The sequence below is a fragment of the Periplaneta americana genome, chromosome 4 (assembly GCF_040183065.1).
Source record: "Periplaneta americana isolate PAMFEO1 chromosome 4, P.americana_PAMFEO1_priV1, whole genome shotgun sequence".
NCBI classification, from domain to species: domain Eukaryota; kingdom Metazoa; phylum Arthropoda; class Insecta; order Blattodea; family Blattidae; genus Periplaneta; species Periplaneta americana.
This window is the reverse complement of record NC_091120.1, coordinates 158,854,571-158,875,895: the sequence shown is the minus strand read 5'-3', so window position 1 is coordinate 158,875,895 and position 21,325 is coordinate 158,854,571.

The window sequence follows — 21,325 nt, the reverse complement described above, 5'->3', positions numbered from 1 at the left end:
TTGAAGCACAGGTTTTAGAGATGAACAATACTAACTGCCGCTCTCGCTCGCTGTGTTCTTTGCATTTGTCTTTGTAGTCTCGTCTCGTCATTCTCGTGCGCTTCGAGTCTCGCTCATCATTCTCGAAATAGCATTTGGTCGGCGTGGAAAGATTTCGTAACTTTGAATAACATACATCATTGAAATAAATAACATTATAAATGTTTAAATGAGACAAAAAGACAAAACAGAACAATATCTTAGTTATCAAAATGTTCTGGTTCTATTATATGATATTACCTATGGTTATATAAATAGAAAAAAAAACAATTCTCAAATAAATTTGCATTTCTAAGAAACATAAAACATAACGTTAATATCTTTTTGTGCGAGATCGTGCGTATTTGCTTGGTTTCCGCACAAAACCAATCCGCGGAAAGTCTAAAATTCCACATTCAGTATTCCCAACCTAACACACACAACAATTTTCCTCTTCTTACCCCTTAAGTGACATATTGATTTTACTGCTTTAGGCTTTTAACATATTATATTTAGAGACGTTCAATATAGTAATAATTATAAATTGGAAACTTATCACTGCAATTTCACCTAAATTGCACTGTTAATTATTGTTTTTAAATATTTGCAAAAATTAAGTAAACTCTACAACTCCACTAAAGTTACTGCATTCGTGATGCAAGTAACATTAAGGAAGCCGTGAAAAAGTCAACAAGATTCCAGACTCATCATAGACTGGGGGGGGAAAAAAAAGAAACGTATATCACGGCTTGCACAGAAAACATTTTAAAGCAACAATGTTGAAGATAGATATTTTTGTTTTGCAAATTTGCCGTCATTGAACAGAAACCAAGATGGAGATTTCATTGAAACTAATTAGAAATTCCTCTTTCAGGTATGTAATAAACGATCTTCGCACGTTTAGCTTTTTCAAACTTTTCCTCGAACATGAAAACTTTAACATACCGCTCTTGTAACGCATATTACTATTACTTGAGATTGCATACTTGATCCCAAGCGTATGAAAAGAAAATTCCTAGTTTTTTAATAAGGGCCTAGTAATTAAATAAAGCCTGGGGAACGGATTATTATACACTGAAAGGTAGAGATGTTGTTTCAAATAGACTACTTGATTGTTTATACATACATAACAGTTGTCAAAGTAGATACAAGTTCAGTCAGGTATGAACAACTGTAGTGATCAAGGGTACTTGATGTTCGGGACTTCGGGAGTGATCAATCTCGACGTCTCGAAACACTCACAAGCAGTCTTTACGTCAACGACGCGACGTATAGAACACTGTCGTGCGGGTTTTCGGCTTTGCGGGCGCTGTTAGTCTCGCTTTCTCGATCGTTGTTCATCTCTACTGCTTATTATATATCTTACTTAAAAACAATACATAAACAATCGATTTAGTTTTGTATAGATAATTTTTCATGTCTTATGTTAGCCAGGCCTATCATAAGGCATTAAATTGTTTGTTTTTATGTTTTTAATTGTTTATTTAACGGCGCTGTATCAAGTACCAGGGTTTCATTTTTAAATTCTAGAGAGTATTGAGTAAAAGGTTATTAAATTTGAGTTTTATTTATCGTCTCTCATTGCATGAATATTTAAAAAGATTAACACACATTTACAGGTTCAAAAGTTTCACTTCTATCGCGCAAAAGGGGCTGCACATTCAATTTGTTAATTATACTGACACAGTGGATGGAAGTCTTTTTACACTACTGCCATTAGTATACTATGCGTGGTGTGCCTCTGGAAGGATGGATGAGACTAAATGACAACCCTATGGGAGCATTAATAGACAGAAGGTACTTTAGATACAGACTTACACTTTCACAAGCTAGAGGTTGGAAATATTAGGCCTATATTGCTGTACACTGAGCTACAAAAGAAATGCCGAGACGAAGTCGCTATCGATTTGAAATATTATTATGTTACGAGGACTTCACTCTATGTATGAAATAATTATACAAACACATCTGAACTGGCCTGAATTTTCTAAAGAGTTTTTATTCCATGCAAAGGAGAAATGTGTAGTCTAGTTAATTGCTTCAATTAGATTCAATTTTCAGTTCCGTATATACAGGGTGTTTCCGGGTTAGTGTTACAAACTTTCAGGGATGATGGGGAAGGGCACATGTATCAATTTGAGACAGGAACCCTGGTCCGGAAATGACGAGTCGAAAGTTACAAGCAAAAATATTTGCGTGGAAATGAAATAATTTTATTCCTCTGTACACCTTATTTATGTGTATTTATCTGTACATCTTACACATACTGTATTCATCTGACGTTGTTTACGTTGTCTACTTACAGTATTCCAGTCAGTGCGCTGTCTGAGGGGTGGGGAAAGGAAACAACACTAAAGCAATGCAGATGGCGTAATGTGTAACGGACATGGTCGGTCCTGATATGCACGTCTGTAGACAGCAATGTATGTGTAGAGGCTGCAGTGTCCATTCGTTCTAGTGAAATGGAGGAGTACATGAGAGCGGAATATGCAGACCTCATTTTCGAATACGGATGAGCCAATGGGAACAGTAGTCAAGCTCACAGATTGTATCGGGAAAAGTACCCACGTAGGAGACATCCGGCCCATACCATCTTTCCACTACTGTTCCAAAGGTTAAGGGAAGGAGGACACGTGGTGCGAAATTACAATTCCATTTTCACACAACTATTTTTGCTTATAACTTTCGACTCGGTCATTTCCGGACCAGGGTTACTTATCTCAAATTGATACATGTGCCCTTCCCCATCATCCCTGAAAGTTTGTAACACCAGCCCGGAAACACCCTGCATAATACAATTTTATACGGTATTTATATTTATAATAATATTTATACATTTTTTGTTAATACAATATGAAACGTAACTGGCAGTGTATGTCGACTGCAACAATGACAACATACATGGATAATAAGGAAGACTGAACTATAATATAAACTGCAATTAATATTAGAAGAGAAAAATTCGCTCCGGCGCCGGGGATCGAACCCGAGTCCTTGGTTCTACGTACCAAGCACTCTAACCATTGAGCTACCGGATCGAATCCCCCTTCTCCAGTGTTTTTCCCTTTGTGGCCTCACGTCTGCCACCCTAGGTGAACTACCACCCACCTCACTCTCTGGGTAACAACGTTGCAATCTGTTCGTATCGTTCAACGACTTGAAATTAGAGGTTTTTAAATTTAATTTACACGAAAACCGTCCACATTATTGAAATACGCCAAAGGGATAAATGATTCTTTATTAGATTTTCTATCAATATGGACAAAAATCACTATCCTACTCGTAATAGTTACCGAATAAGAGGATGTTAAACATTTGGAAAAAAAAAAAAACTTTTTTTTTTTTTTTTTTTTTCCTGAGAGAACTATGAACTTTCCACCAATATGGCATTACAAGTTTTTGTTACATACAATTTGAACTATTCGCTCTGAAAATCTGCAGGGTTAATTCACTTCCACTCTGTATGGGGCGCACAATGGGTTAAAGAGTGCGTAAGTGTACGAACCCATTGCGGATCCAACTCTCGTAAAGCCAGGCAGCTGGTCTCAAAGGAAGAACAGATATTGAGAATCTCTTATCAGATGGACAGATAAATTCTCTTGATGTGAAAGTAGGTCAAAAGGTCTAAATCCATGAGAGCAAAGAAGAAGAAAACGAGATGGAAAGTGCCGTCTTTCAAAATGTATCGCGAGCCTCGAATCCAACACCTAGCCAAGGACAACGAAAGCTCTGTAGACAGACATAAATTTTTGGTACCAAAAATGAGGAAAACGCTTATTTCCGTGAAAACCTCGAAATCGGTATTTTATGATGTCATAAGTGAGAAACAAAAGCTATTTAAACAAAAATAATGTTTTGATAATAAACAATAACTACAGTTTTTATGCGCTCGTGGGACACTGTATATAAATCAGTTTATTCCGATCACTAGTCCACATGGAAATTTCAACAGTTCAGTTCAGTGATATGCTGTGTTGCCTGAACCTCGTGTAACAGTGCTTGTTCCACTCCTCGAGAATTATTGTAATCGCGGATATTACGCGGTGCTATAACGAGGTCACACTGTATCATTAAAGATGATAGTAGCTATTTTAGGGTAAGCAGCTGAAGACAGTGGAGGCAGCTGTTGGTGTAATACCCATACACCTCCCCCCTTGCCCGCCGGGTAAAATATGGCGACCGCTCCGTCGAGTCGACACCCCATTACTTCAACGAGGAGAAGAGATGGAAATAAATTCGCATCGCTTTATCTCTCGTCTATCTCTACAATTCTCCATCTTTCTATCTCTTTTATTTTACTTTCCCGTTCTTCCTCCTCTGCGCTGTATTTTCGTATTACATTTGCTGGAAGCCTACCCTTTTCTCGGCGGCGGCGCTGCACTTAAAATATCTGTTAACGGGCATGGCACAGGTGCGCGTAGCACACTAACTCACTCACCAACCCACTGACTGACCGACTCTCTCCTCTCGCCCATTCCACATGCAGCGACGGCCGGTATTTCAGCACGGGCATGTATCGATCTTGTTCTTATTCATGTGTTTATGATGTGTCTCGTGCATCTCAAGGCGAAGTGCCGGCTTTATATTCCAGAGAACTGCTGTTCGAACTTAAAATTGAGTAATCCTCACAGGGACGGCCTGCATTGAGATATGCAGCGGATGTGACCTTCCTAGCATTTCGTCTTCCTAGTCATTTTTTATTACAGTATAACAACAATTGGACGGAGTTACGCAATAAGAGACCAATCGCCTAGAACCTGTTTTCGAGATACTGTCCATTGAAATACATGTGGTTTTTATACAGCATTTTCTGCAAGAAGTATATTATAACATTCATACTACAGGCTGATCCGTTTGGGTATGGATAATATTAATTTATTATTGTAAAGCTATTATGATAGTAGGAAAAACTTTCTTGCTGGCTATATTATGATTAAAAGATGGGAGTTTCCATATGAAGAGTCCACTGCAAGAATGATGGATGTCACTTTCTTGTCGAAAATGAACCAAGATTGTCAATGCATAGCTTAAGGGGACACTCAACTTAAAAATTGGAGAAAAACTGTCATAGAAATGAAAAATTAAATTTCTACACTAATTTACGTTACAGAACTAAATCAATATGCAGAATTCTTCCCCTATTCACTGAGAAGTCACAGTCAAATGCACAAAGCCAAAAAATAAAAAATGATAATTAAAAGTGATATTTCAATTAATGATTGATTAAAAATTGAAATATTTTTTATTTTGAAAAGTGTTGGATCTAATGAGCTGAGATTTTGCATGTTACTTTCCATGTGTATATTAAACTTTTTCTCCAAATTTGAAAAAAAAGATTGGTCAAATAGGAAAAAAGTTCCAAAATATAGTTGAGTGTCCCCTTAAAACATATAGAATGTACATACAGAGTTACATGGCATTAACACTGATAGTCATTGTCCAGTAATGATCGGAAAATCACAGTTAAGCTTTGAGCGCTAAGCATTTCAAACTTTCAATTGCTTCTCCTGAAAAATGTATTCCAAATGACATCCATCATTCTTGCAGTGGACTCTTCATATATGACAATCAACAATGCATAATCTGAAAGGACAAATGAAAATCGTAGATGATTAAAATGGCTACTACAAATCAACAGCGGGCACAATGTGTTCTTTGGTATGCTAAATTTGAGTGTGTTAAAAGAGTTCAAAGGGAATTTCGACGTGAGTATGGTGTGCGTAATGTACCTAAATATGATTCCATAATGTTGTGGTATCGAACATTTATAGAGACAGACTCCGTGTTAAAAAAACATGCAGGAGGTCGCAGGCGAAACCCAATACGAGAAGCAGCTATCTCTTGGCTTGGCCTCCAAACTCCTCAGATCTAACCCCTCCTGATTTCTTCGTGTATGGTTTTGTTAAAGACATTTTCTATTTACAGACACCTAGGAACATTGATGATCTGAGAGTAAAAATTACTCAAACTTTTCAACAAATCATTCATGTTATGTTACAACGGATATAGGCTGAATTGCATCACTGTTATGAGTTATGCAGGGTGCGCAATGGGGGTCATTTTGAGCTCTGAGGAATCTCCCATTTTTCAATGTTGTATGCACAAAGTTTCAACAAATAAAGTTCAGTAGTAAATGTTTTATGGTGTTTTTATTTTATCCATACCCAAACGGATCACCCTGTATTACAAAACATAAGGCAAATAATACTAAAAAAAGACTAACCGATTTTTAATAACAGGCCAGTAGTTGATTTAATATTGCAAAGAAGAATAAATAAATGAACTTTATGCAATAAACTTATATTTCTTGTAAATAGTAGCAAAATGTAGATATCGCTTTCTTGATATTTTCCCAGTTAAATAATCCAGCCAACAACAGATTTGTGTAAATAGGTACCGTATCTAATTTTTTTTCAAATTGTCGGTTGGTCTGTTGTTGTGTAACTCCGTACTACTGCTACTACTACCATTACTACTACTACTATTACCATCGTCACCAGTACTATATTTCATAGCAACAATAATAACAATAATAATAATAACAATAACAATAATAACAATAATAATAACAATAACAATAATAATAATATTAATTAGTATCAGTAGCAACAGTAACGGAAATAAGTTTTATTACTCATGCCAGTAATAGTAACATCAGTTAGTAGCAGTAGCAGTAGCAACAGTAGGCTAACTGAAATAATATTTTTATTACTGCTTAATGTCATCAGTCAGCCGAGGTCCACTTTGAGAAGAAGTCGATCTATGAGCCTACAGTCAACTATGTTGAGGTATTCGGCTGGCTCATAAGTGCTCGAGGGACTATATCAGCTTTTTTTCGAAGAATTTCGACGGCAGTTTGCTCTGCCAACATCTCTGAGGGATGCCATTGTGATAATTGTGTTAAAAAATCCTGCCAAATCCTAATTAATCACATGGTGCCACATTAATAGCAATTGTAATTTTTCACGCCCTTTTCTTTGTTTCCCTTCTTTAAAATTTAATACCTATGTTTACATATGTATATTAATTTTTAGGATATACCGAGTCCGTAAGGGCTACCCTCAATGGGGGCAGTTCATTATTATTATTATTATCATCATCATTATCATTATCATCATTATCATTATCATTATCATTATTATTATTATTATTTACTCGTAATATCAGTAGCAAAGCGGTAGTATGTACAGGGTTCCTACAAAAGATCTTTCTGTTTTCGAACACATTTAATACACATTCTATGAATCTGAGGTGCATAAAAATAGCATCAATGGAAAGATAAATTCAAAAAGTTTAGTTGTGGGAACATTGTTTTCCTAGTTGGTGATATTGCCTCATAATAGGGCATATAAACAAATTTGTTCATTGTTGAGGCGAAATGGCTGCTATAGAGAACAGAAAAGCTTGATTTTCATGTGAACCAATCGGTTATTAATGTGCAACGGCATTATCGAATTAAGTTTGGTGCAGATCCACCCAGTGGGCCTACAATCCGTAAATGGTACACTGATTTTAAGGAAAGATTCTACGCAAGCGGTTGCGATTTCTTCCGTACCGACTACAGTGCTGCAAGCCCTAAAACCAGAGGACAAAGTGCTGCGGAGTAATTTCTGCGTGAAGTATGCAGACTTTAAATGAAAACTATGACGAATTTATTCGTTCCTCGGTGTTTTCTGACGAAGCCACTTTTCATTTTTCTGGTAAGGTGAACAGAGAATAACCTCAGAAACTGGGGGTAGGAAAATCCATGTACCTACGTGGAACTTGACTATAGGCTTGATGTGTGCCGTGTTACTAAGGGGGACACATTGCACATTTTAAAGGTAAGGAACTACAATTTTTGAGTTTCTCTTTCCGTAGTACTATTTTCATGCACCTCAGATTCATAGAACGTAAATTACACGTGTTCGAGACGGGAAAGGTCTTTTGTAGGAATCCTGTATTGTAAAACAAATTATTACTCCTACCATTAATTAATTTATTATTTACTTATATTTAATGTGCTGTACAGCAGCCAGTGGCCAATTACAGTTCAGCACAAATACATATAACAAAAACAATAGCAATGATATAAATTACAATAAAAGTACAATGGATCATTAAAATAATGACAGTTAAATGAGATGATAATTGCAAATGAAAAAATGGAATCATATAAATGAAGAATGGAATCATATAAATAGTATTACAAAGATATACACGATGACGAGAATATTATAATACATATCTAAACAAAAGGCATAAATTAATAACAATTGATATAAAACTCAAAAAGTATATACTACACATTAAATGGATCCAAGTTCAACCCATGCAAATTAGCATACTGGGTGTTCAGTTCAAAATGTGTCTTGGCTCGCTGTATGCCGTCATGTGGCTAGCTGATGAGCCTAGAGAATTCAATCTTCCTACACTTCCGCAGCTCAGGTGTATAACCTAAGAGGCAGAGAAGTTGGCTAGCAAGTACGGCGTTCATTCTGAATAGTACGTGCCGATACGTACGGTAACGCCGGTAGTGGCAGGAATGTGAACTGTTTGGAAATGCGTACTGTCGGGATATGGGGAGAGGGTTAAGACGATTACTTACGTATTTGTTGACATTAACGTCGACGGTCAACATGGACACGGAACATTTGATTTGTGTTGTGGAATGTTACCGTACGCAACCGATGATAACAAATACCCTGCGTACGACTTGCCTGCGCAAAACACAGTTCGAAAGAGGTTATGGTAGCACACAGACCGTACAGACCGCCATCTGTTGCTACGACGTTCAAGTTATACAGTACACGTTCTCAAGTTCAGATTGAAGGACGCCTTAAATAATAGGCAACTTCTCTAACATATAAGCTGAAACTCGCTTCAAATCGGTGACCCAACAACAGTGACGTCATGACACACTTTGAAATGAACACCCAGTATTTTATACATCTGCAGACCGGAGAGAGAGATTTAGAATTTCTATTATAAAAAATTTTATGAAATCTTAAACCCTTAGCAGGAGTAGGAAGACAGATATTGCTTATGAATGATTCACAATCAATATCACCCTTAATGACTTTACAAAAAAATAAATAATCAAGATCTTGACGTCTGATAAATAAACTAGAGCAATTAAAGTATTTACAGTTAATCTCATATTTATAATCATTGGAATTTGGTAAAAATCTATAAGAACACAAGGAAATGAATTTTCTTTCAATATTTTCCAATTTAGCCGAGTCAGTGGAAGTAATGGAGTTCCAAACAACAGATGCATATTCAAGCTTGGATCTAATCAATGTATAGAATAAAATTAATAGACACATAGGAGTAGAAAAAGAATGTTATAGATCTAATTAGACCAAGCATTCTTAATGAATGGGTATAAATATAAATTAATATTAACATTAATAGTATTGGCAGTATTAGCAAATAGTAGTTTTATTACTGCAAGCAAGAATAGTAATCTTTAGTACAGCATACATAAATAGGCATACCTATGAAATGTCAGGAGAAAATACATAGATTTGAATCTAGATAAAGACACAGTCTAGTATATACAGTCACGAAGCTCAATACGTAGTAAATATGCATACATTAGATAGTTGCTCATCACTAGGATCGCTAATGTCGCCTCATTACAGGCAATGCAAAATAGTACCGGCACAGTCTATTGTTTCTAGCACCCTCAAAACTCAAGCTTCGTGACTGTATATAGTAGACTGTGATAATGATGTTGTTAGGTCCACGGAGTAGACCTCACTGCAAAACTGTTTAAATATGAATAAGACATGAATGTTTATATGTACAAAATTTGATGGTAATATGAAAATAAGAAAAGTGCCAGTAGTAGTAGTAGTAATAGAGGGTATTGTAGTCTTGTATGGTGCTTCATCTGGAAAAGCAAACATCTCGCTGAGAGTCGCGAGGTCTTTATTACTGACTGAGACAGTGGGGCATAATCCCCGGCGCTGCAGAGCGTGTGCATGATGGATGTGGTGGATTGACAGATATTAATAAAACATGGGGTCGGAGTCTTAATGGTCGTTTCCATCTGCTGCATCGCCAATCCCGGATTTAAGACGTGGCTTTGTTATGCTTTGTGTTACTGCGTGATGGCGAAGTCTTGATTATACAAGCGTTCTGTATCGTCTCAACTGTGAGTGGTAAAATATGAACATTCCAACGTTTCGAAACTAATCCAAACTTTTATATCCCATATTTGACAAAACTTTACCTCGAGCACCCCTTTAATGAGAAAGTTAGTAGCCAATAAAGTGAGTTTTGTATTTAATATGTAACATAATCTTGGCGACAGATGCATATTGTTAGTATCTTACAGTGTTCACGGTTCACGGCTTAATAGAAGGTGCAGAATGAGTAGTTATAGTACGGGTTGCCCTTAAGTCAATTGATACTAGCAAATTTTCACCTCTTCATTGACTAGCATAGTAACTACAGGAGTATCATTTTATTTTTACTTTAATTTTTATTGTATCTGAGTTTTTGAATGTACTTCACTCCCACCCCCTCTACTAATAAACTTCCAACCTTTCTCCACATAGAACCAAGGCCGAGTATGCAGTCAAAGTAAACAGTAGACTACTGTGTTTGTGAGTATAGTTCGTTCCAGAAATATGTTCGCGTTTTCCAGTGACGAAAGAGCTTTCAATATTGAATCATATTTTCGCACAGGTACTATCGTCCGTTTGCCTACATCGCATCTGGTTTCCCCCACCCGCTTCTGCTCACCCCTCTGTAAAGGCTAGTGGCTGGGCTGTCTTAGCTCTTTTCTGAAAACATTAATTTCTGTTAGGAATTGGACGTCTGCGTAATATTATAAAACTGTATAAATGAAAGGGCCTCGTTAAGTAATTAACTGTCACGTGAGTTCCTCCCTTTCTACGACAAAACCACTTCGACGGACAGTAGATAGCATCTCTGAGTAATTTATCTTTTCGGATCGGGCAGAAGTGAAGATTGAATTTACAGTAGATAAGGTACTCTTTTTTAGAGTAGGGACAGAATTATTTCAATATGAGTTACTAGTACGAAGTCGAAACTGATAATTGGAATTAGGTACAATAGTCTATAGTGCGATAATATGCACAAAAAAACTGAAGCCTGTATCGAAATGAACGGCCACCATTTAAAAAAAGTGTTTAAATATCCATATTATGATTATTTTTCAATTTAACTTCATTCTCTATATTTTATGCTAATGTGCTGTAGACTGTATAATATACAATGCATAATGAATACGTCCGAATGGATAGCTCAGTTCGTGAGTAAAAACACATTGTTAATACAGTACTGCATTTTGATTAAATAAAAACCTAATGAAAATTATCAAATTCAAAATCTCGATATTTCCTAGTTTACGTAAATGGATGTACTACTTTTCTTCCCTCCTATACCTAGCAAAGTGATTTGTATGTATTTTACGTCAGGTCAGTATCATCGAACCCCGGTCGTGGGAGTAGCAAACTGTGTTTCCGGGTCACAACCATTAATCCAAAGGTATGCCCAGGTTAATATTAGAAATGTTAGTAAAAATAAAATGATGTCTCTGAACTTGAGTAGAGCGGTTGTGTGTGATAGGTAACTAAAGTTAGTTCATTGATTAAAGTTCCCGTTAACACTTTGTTAAAAACATAAAATTTACTTTGTCATACGTTAAAAGTGTTAAAATTGTTAAAAAAGGTATATACCTTCGACAGACGGCCCATTTCGACGCTATGTGACGTCGTCCTCAGTGTCTCTTGAACCACTGGTGATCTTGACTCTGCGATGTGCAGTTGTCGATGGTAGGGGTGGGGGTGTGTTGCTCCTATGGTGCACTAAAATTAGGTTTTATACCATAACATAAGGACATTAGGTCAGTTTATTTATTTATTTTATTTATTTACCGTAAGTTGTGCTTAGACTGTCGTTATGTCATGAAGGACGTGAAATCTGAGGTATGACTAGGTTGAGTGAGGTATGACCAGGTATTGCAGCACTTCAATGGGGAAAAGTTTCTCGTGCGTACGGTTCAGCGTTGTGCTCCGGCAATTTGTTTAAATTGCACTGCGATTCGTTGATTGATTAACCACATAAAGGCAGGCGCTCACTTACCGGGAAAAATTCGTTCGTTGCGTTCGGATTTTTATTATAGTATCGCTCACTTGTCCACATTTCCGAATTAATAATCAAATAGTGTTTTAATTTACCGCTAGAGCGAATTATTTCATTGTAGCGTTCTGAGCTGAATCTGTAAATAAAATGAATAGGTCTGTAACTTGAATTCTGAAGGACATACCTGGTTAATTTAGCATTTTCCCAATCTCGTCCCATACGTTCTTTCTCCATATTACATTGCTATAATTCTAATTTAATAAATTAAAAAGCGCTTCATACTGTTGGACTTAATAAAATTAGCTTCTCGTCATCAATTTCATTATAGGCGTACCTTCAATATTACCGCAACTGGAAGCCTTGCAATTGATATATTTGCCATGACATTCTTTATTTCGATCTTGGACCGTACGGAAATCCGTTTATAGGCCTGCAAGTACTTTTACTGTTTCTATCGTCGCTTGTTCTGTAATTTTATATTATATTGCAAAATGAATTCTATCGTTTATTTTCTTACAGGTAATTTAGGAAGGTGAAAAAAGGAAAGATTGGAGAATGCTAGGTTTGCAGTGAAAGACCTGCCCTTATGCAGAACACTATGAATGAATAAATGAATAGGTAGCCTATTTATTTTCTTCGACATGAAGTAATAAAAGAAAACTCAGTACGTAATGTCAGCATGCCATAGCTCGATGTCTAATCATATGAGAGAGGGCTGATGACTGGGCCAGGGCAAAGTCGCCAAGTCCTACATGACATAACGCTGCACATGACTGGTCTAGACTATATAGGGCGGAAGAGATAAGAGTAAAACCTTCCTCACAAATAGAATTGATAATTGTATAAACAACTTGCGTCCAATTTTTATCGAATTAAGTGCTGTACAGTATTCGTATGTAGTAGATGCATGTCTTGATGTATTACAAAATGAGTCCAATTATTGTAAAATTAAGTTAAGTTCTGTACAATATTCGTATGTAGTAGATGCATGTATGATGCATAAAGAACATGAGTCCAATTTTTATTGACATTGAGTTGAGTGCTGTACAGTATTTGTATGTAATATATGCATGTCTTGATGTATAAAACATGAGTGCTGTACAGTATTCGTATGTAGTAGATGCATGTCTTGATGCATAAACAACATGGGTCCAATTTTTGTAAAATTGATTTAAGTCCTGTACAATATTCGTATGTAGTAGATGCATGTATTGATGCATAAACAACACGAGTCCAATTTTTATCGACATTGAGTTGAGTGCTGTACAGTATTCGTATGTAGTAGATGCATGTCTTGATGCATAAACAATATAAGTCCAATTTTTATCGAACTTGACTTACAGTATTTATATGTAGTAGATGCGTGTCTTGATGCATAAACAACACGAGTCCAATTTTTATTGACATTGAATTAAGTGCTGTACAATATTTGTATGTAGTAGATGCATGTCTATGCATAAAAACATGAGTCCAATTTTTACCGAAGTTAAGTTCTGTATAGTATTTGTATGTAATAGATGCATATCTTGATGCATAAATGAGTTTTTGTATTTGAAATGGGAAACCTTGCAAAGAAATATAGCTAAAAATAAGACTCGCTCAAATTATGGCTATGTGGAATATAATTCCGGCACAGTAGGCAACACTGTAGACTAGACGAATTTAAGAGTATATCCAACTTACGCGAAAGAAAAATCTTAAACTATTACAATATTCGCCCCGTTGATGCACCTACACTTTGAAGCACACGATTTTCACATCATGTTATTTCTTAAAATAAACCAGTTTCGTGTTATAAATATAACATTATCAAATAATTAATTTCTCATTAAAGTGCAATTTATTTGAAATCGGTCACAAGGGCGTCCGGATAGAGTCCAGTCCGGATACCTGGACAAAGCTAATAAAAATTTAACCTGTCCGGGTTAAATCCGAATGTCTGTTCTTTTTATTGATAATAGGGATTTCTATAAATTTTTGCTTTAAAAATCATATCTTGTAATAACAACATGAGTATATGAAATTAAAAAGAAATACAGAAAAATAGCAATAAAAAGTATTATCCTGAATTTTAAACTTAGAGTCGACGGCAATTCGGAAGGCGGTTGTCTGCTAGCGTTTGCGTCGAGAGACACAGATAGAGAGAGCAAGGCAGCGTACAACATTGCCACATCGTAATTCACGCGCACATGCAATACAAATAGCGCAGGAGAGAATTTAAATTATCAAAAGACAATAATGACGTTAGCCGTTGATACTGTAAGCATGACACCAAACAAACCCTCTTTCCTTCACTAACAGTATTCTTTGCACGGTTCTCAATCCCACAACACATGCTTCTGCAGTCATTTCTTTCGCGTTGGCAACGTTGCAGCCAGCATCAAGATGGCCGGCAGCGTTCTGCTCGTCAACGTTTTTAAAGTAATTATACACTTTAAACACTATTTTCCGCGCCTGCCTGTGCAATACTTGTCTTTTTACAGCCTCGTCTTACATTTATTTATCTTACATACACGCAGTAAATGTTAGTTTTACTTATTCAATGTATTGAAACACTCACACGTGAACAAACGAACTCGGGAAGTACTTGTTATAGACTGATTCTGATTGGTTCTACTGTACAAGCTTGTGACGTCACATACCAGAAATGCTACGGCGCATATAGCAGCTGACCGCCTTCCGAAATGCCGTCTATACTTGTTTTTTTTAAAGATGGGACATGACAGGAGCGTTGCGATCGGAAAAACAACTGAATGTCACATAGCGTGGTAGGCCTGTTGCTATGGTAACAACGGTTGAGTTGCCAAACTTACCCTTCCCCGTGGCGAGTGCTTAATAGCTCCCTTGGCGACATTTATTGTGCACACAGTGTTAGCATTGGTACTTTTCGTCGTTGATTCTCTGTCGATTTTTGTATGGTTTTCTTACATCCGCGTGAATTGACACTGAATGTTTTAACGTCAGCCATCTTCACGACAATTGCTGGCTTCCATCAGCTGGCAGCGTGGTAGTCCATATTGGCAACATGGCACTGTAGTTCCAAGTTCGGCCGCTTAACTGTCATGTCCCATCTTTCAAAAAAACAAGTATAGTCTAGCCCAATATGGAAGGTTAATATTGCACCAACTGAAGACACCCTTGCGTTCACAGTTTAGGAAAAGAATTGTTTTATGTCTCACGTGTACAATTTACTTTATTTTTTTTTGGACAAATATGTATGTGCAACTATCGATTCAATTATTTTATCACTAGAATTATTTCAAAATAAAATTCCATTATTCCTATTAACTTAGCATCAGTCAGCTACACAGAACTGGGCCTATTTCACTGCCATGCAGAGTTTACACTTGTTGCGACGACGATGAAGAGGATATGATAACGCGAGAGGCGGAATTGATATGCGGGGCTCTGGAAAGGCGATTTTTCACGGGGAACCACTTGGCCATACAAAACGAGTTTAGGCGCCGATGACCAACCCCCGCGGCCATTTCTCAGGTTCACTTCATCCCTCTTGAGGGCGCGCCACGCTCGGATGGGCGCGCCACCTGGTGCTCACCCACAGTAAAACATCCCCACCCTCCCAAACTTAAACATGTAACACTCTGTAATATATTCTTCACAAATGTTTCTTGCTCTCTCACCAAGTTTTTCTTCTTGTCATTGAAATATGCAACAGCTTCGATGTGTTCGGCTGCGAAGATCTGGAATGGAATCTGCATCATCTCAGGTGAAGAGCGTTACATGTCCATAACAACAACATTCGGCAACAGCTATGTCAATTGATTACTTCTCATCAGAGGGGACTAGCGTTTGATTTATGATTAACAAAAAAAAATTGAGGGTCTCGTTTTAAATCGTTGGTATAATTTTATAATTGCTAACTGAAGAATATTGTTGCATTGTCACATGACTCAACAACTTCTCATCAGGGAGGACTGTCGTTTGATTTAAGATGTACAAAAAAGTAGCGTCTCATTTTCAATCGTTAGTATAATTTCATCATTGTCACATGACTAAACCACTTCTCATCAGGGGGAACTGACGTTTGATTTAAGATGTACAAAAAAGTAGTTCTCATTTTCAATCGTTAGTATAATTTCATCATTGCTAACTTAAGAGTATTGTTGCATTGTCACATGACTAAGCCACTTCTCATCAGGGGGAACTGACGTTTGATTTAAGACGTACAAAAAAGTAATGTCTCTTTTTCAATCGTTAGTATAATTTCATCATTGCTAACTTAAGAGTATTGTTGCATTGTCACATGACTCAACCAATACTATCGGTTGACAATGTCAATTGATGACTTCTCATCAGGGGGGACTGACGTTTGATTTAAGGTGTACAAAAAATTGAGTGTTCCGTTTTCAATCGTTAGTATAATTTCATCATTGCAAACTTAAGCCCCGGTTTCTTCAACCTTTGTTAAAATGCACCTAACATAGCGTTAATTAACTGTAAGTTAAAAGTATGAATTGCTGTTAAAAATATTGCGTTTCTTTAATTTTACATTTCACATTTTAACATTCTGTTTGTTAACTCTCTGTTAGGACCAGAGATTCTAGAGTTTAACCATAACCTATAATCAACTATAGGCTCATTTCTGTTTTCTGAACTCTGACAATTGCGATTCTCGCTTATTTCCGTTGTTTGATTCAGAGAGGATAGAAGTCTTTCTATTCCCTCAGGTTTGATTTCTGCTTCTTTCCTCGTCTGTATCACAATAGCGTGGAGTGCGGTATTGGTATTGCTGTTATGAAATTGAAAACACTGGAACAAATACAAATCATGGGACTAATTTCTCTTCGTTCTAGAGAAGTCTTCTGCTGGAAATTATTTCGCAGTATAAACCAATTAATGAGAATAAACAAACGGATCTAAGTTGAAAGCGAAAAGTGAGGCTTGGCAGAATATAGCCTTTACCTTTGTATGAACTTCTGGTCTGTCAAATCACAGAAATCATCCCCTCTATTTATGTATTCATGGATATCATTTTCTAAATAATCCAGATATATAAGTTCAACATCTAAGGCACCAGCCATATTGGATACTTCTATGCTAACAGAGAGTTAAATGATTTAACTGCATGAAATTGGGCAGTTAAATTAACATAGGTTTTAACAACCTGTTACTACTAACACTAGTTGAAGAAATGCTTCAACTGTTAAGTTTACAGTTAAAATGGAATAACACATTGTTATAATTTAACAAAGGTTGAAGAAACCGGGCCTAAGAGTATTATTACATTGACACATGACTCAACCACTGCTATCGGTTGACTATGTCAATTGATTACTTCTCATCAGATGATTTAAGATGTACAAAAAAAATGAGTGTTTCGTTTTCAATCGTTAGTATAATTCCATCATTGCTAACTAAAGAGTATTATTACCAGGGAAAGGATTTATATGTAAATACATATTTACTTATAAAGCTAATATAATTTATATTTTGCATTATCTTTATGTTTCACAATGTGTAGGGTTGAAAAATCCTACTTTTATTTTCCATATTTTTCCATATTTTAGAGTTTAGTACATATTTTCGTTAATTTCCATATATTTTCCATATTTCATATAAAACAGTCCATATTATATTAGGTTTAACAATAAAACAAAACAAAATTCCATTAACTTTTAAAAATACATTTCAACAATAGAGATTTAAACACATGTTCAGTAATCCCTTTAACATCAGAGTTATTTGAAAATTAGCAGTCCTATCAACAATGGGAAAGTAAGTTACAAAACTGTATTAATTTAATTTAAAATTTTTAACAGACTTCAGTTGTGCAGCTCAACAGTTAAATGCCAGTCAGAGTACACATAGGTTCAGTTTTGTAAATCATACTATAAAGACGGTAAATATGCCAAAAGTACGTCATTCAGTCAATTTAAAATCAAAACTAACAAGTTACATTTCAGAATTTAAAGAAGATGGTTTATCAACTGACAATAAAATATTATTTTGTAATTTGTGTCAGTGTGCAGTATCATCTACACAAAAGTTCCTGGTGCAACAACACATTACAACTAGTAAACATCAGGCCAACAAACAACTAAATTCCAAGCAGAGACAATTGTTTTTAACACAACCAACAACATCGAATGTAAGATCTGAGTTTAACATCGACCTGTGCCGTTCTCTCATCTCTGCTGATATTCCTCTCTACAAACTAAAGAATAAGGTCTTCAGGGAATTCCTTGAAAAATATACTCAACATACAATCCCGGATGAGTCAACACTTAGGAAGACGTATGCTCCATCCATCTACGATGAGACAATACAGAAGATAAGAGATGAAATTAAAGATAGTTCAATTTGGGTTTCCATTGATGAGACTCCCGACAAAGAAGGTAGACTTGTTGGTAATGTAGTTATCGGTTTGTTAAGTGAACAATATTCTGAACGAATTCTTTTACATTGTGATGTTCTAGAAAAGTGCAATAACAAAACTATAGTTAAACTGTTCAACGAAGCTATGGGTATCCTGTGGCCAAAGGGTATTATGTACGATAATGTGTTATTCTTTATTAGCGATGCTGCCCCTTATATGGTCAAAGCTGGACAAGCATTATCTGTTGTATATCCTAAATTGACTCATTTTACTTGTGTGGCGCATGCATTTCATCGTGTGGCAGAAGTGGTCAGAGACAATTTCCCTAAAGTAGATTTGTTGATTTCATCAGTGAAAAAAGTATTTCTCAAAGCTCCCAGTAGAGTTAACGTGTTGAAAGAAATGTACCCTGAAATTCCATTGCCACCAAAGCCAATTTTAACTAGATGGGGTACATGGCTAGAAGCAGTTGAATATTATGCCGAACATATAGACTCTATTAACAATGTTCTCCTTGCATTGGACTCTGAAGATGCAGTCTCAATTGATACTGCGAAAACAGTTACCTGTGACGTAAGTGTGAAGAATGACTTAGCTCACATTCAGCATACATTTTCATGCATCATAAAAACGCTCAAAAGTCTCCAAAATAGGCACCTTTCACTATCTGAAAGTTTTGAAATTATAAATAGTACTGTGGAACAACTGAATCGTGGTAGAGGTAAAGTTGCAGATGCAGTAAGAGCTAAGGTGGACACTGTACTTTCAAAAAACCCTGGATATGAAGAACTACAAAAGGTTGTTGCTGTGATGAGTGGTGAATCAACAGTGAAGATTAACTTGGACTTATCCCCAGCAGACATTGTGAAATTGAATTATGTACCAGTTACTTCTTGTGACGTCGAACGCTCTTTTAGTCAGTATAAATCTATCCTCAGAGACAATAGAAGAAGATTCACTTTTCAGCACTTGAAAGAAATGTTTGTAACCTATTGTTATGGTAACAGACAATAAAAATTGTGTTTTGTTGAAACTGCATTGGAAGATAAGGTACGTCCATTATATTTTTTGTTTAGTTTGATTAAAATGTACCAATATTTAACGTACATAGTCATTTTTTTATAATTTTAAGTCCATATTTAATTCCATATTTTGGTAAAAATCCATATTTAATTCCATATTTTGGTAAAAATAACTACATATATATTTACATATTTCATATATTTTTAGTCCATATAAATCCGTTCCCTGATTATTACATTGTTACATGACTCAGCCATTGCTATCAACACTTACTGTTTAGGTTATTCGTTATCTCGTGAAACCAAATGCATTCGTGCGTCGTAGCTCATAGTAAGAACCTTATGGTGGGGGTAAGCGAGGTAGCTAGCTTGCAAGTCGAAGCATAGCGAGACAGGGAAGATTTCATCCATCTTTTCCTTTCCCCCATGCGCAGGTAGATTTCACGAGATACCGAATGGTCTATAACTTCAGCGCCGATCATAGTGCAGCGATTTCCTAACAATTGTCAAAATGTTATGCACGTTCGAAGTAGAAGATAAGGCGGCTTCTTGTTTTGATTATCTGTTCTTTTAATTTCAACTTCCATCCATCATAACGTCCCAATATTATATATTTGCACATCCAGCAATGCATTTAATTATGGAGAGCTTTGTTGATTGCCGCGGAATTGTCACAATGATTCGCCGACAACATTCCTCTGTCTGCATGTAGTCAAACTGCCGTAAATAATATATCGAATGTCTGTGTTTCTTCTGTATTTTTCCGATTTTCCGTATTCTTAAGCTTGGTTCAAATTCCAGATTGATAAAAAAAATTGCGAAATATGCTTTTATATGCACTAAAATCTGAAACATTCGTTAACCCCTTAAATGTGCCTTGCAAGGGCTTTTAAGACTAATTTTAACCTTTATGTGAGCTCCTAACCTAAAAACCATTTGTCTCACTTCGTTCACACTATCCCATTTAAGGGATATGAGTAAATTTTGTAGGGAATAAAATCAGAGGATTGTCAACTAGTAGAACCTTAAGGGAACACGGAATTGTCTATTTTAACGATGTTAAATTGTGTCTTATATAAGAAACTTTTTCTAAAAAATTGTTGAAGCTAGACAACTGATTTTTTACAGGTCATGTATACATAACTTGACTTCATACTGAAACAGTATTTTTTTCTTTAATTTAATTTATTACTGAGAAATAAATTTTTCTCCATTTCTATATTTTTTAACGAATTTCAGTACATTACTCATGTAGCATTTCCAAAATTTAACAAATTTCAGATCCATTGTTTAATGACATGGAAAATATTCAAAGAAACAATTCCTGAAAATTTCAGCTTTATAGATTAAATAGAAACTGAGAAAAACTTCGGTTTGTAATTAGGTAAAAACTAAACTACAGAAATTATGAGTTAAAATAAGACATATAGGCATATTGTAATTACTACGTTCCTTCCTCAGAAAAACATAAAATTAAGTTGGATATAATTTTAGTATAATCATAAATAATAATACTTTAATAGAAAAAGACACATATTGTTTTTATATAATAATCACTCTAGCACTCTCAGAAAGAGTAAGTTACATAGCCTACTCGTGCTTAAGAGACATTCCACATAATTTTAAGACATTTGAAGGGTACACGGGAAAAACGATCAAGGTCCATCAAAAATCGAAATTGAGTTCATAATGCTATCTTATAGTAGAAAAGAAATACTATCATGTGGTCTAGCTAGTAATAAGAAATCATCGTTCTTGACATTCCACTACGTCAATTTCTAATAAATACACACATAACAAAGTATTAAGTGCTTAAACCTTAAAATTCGTTTTTCTCGAAACTTTCTAA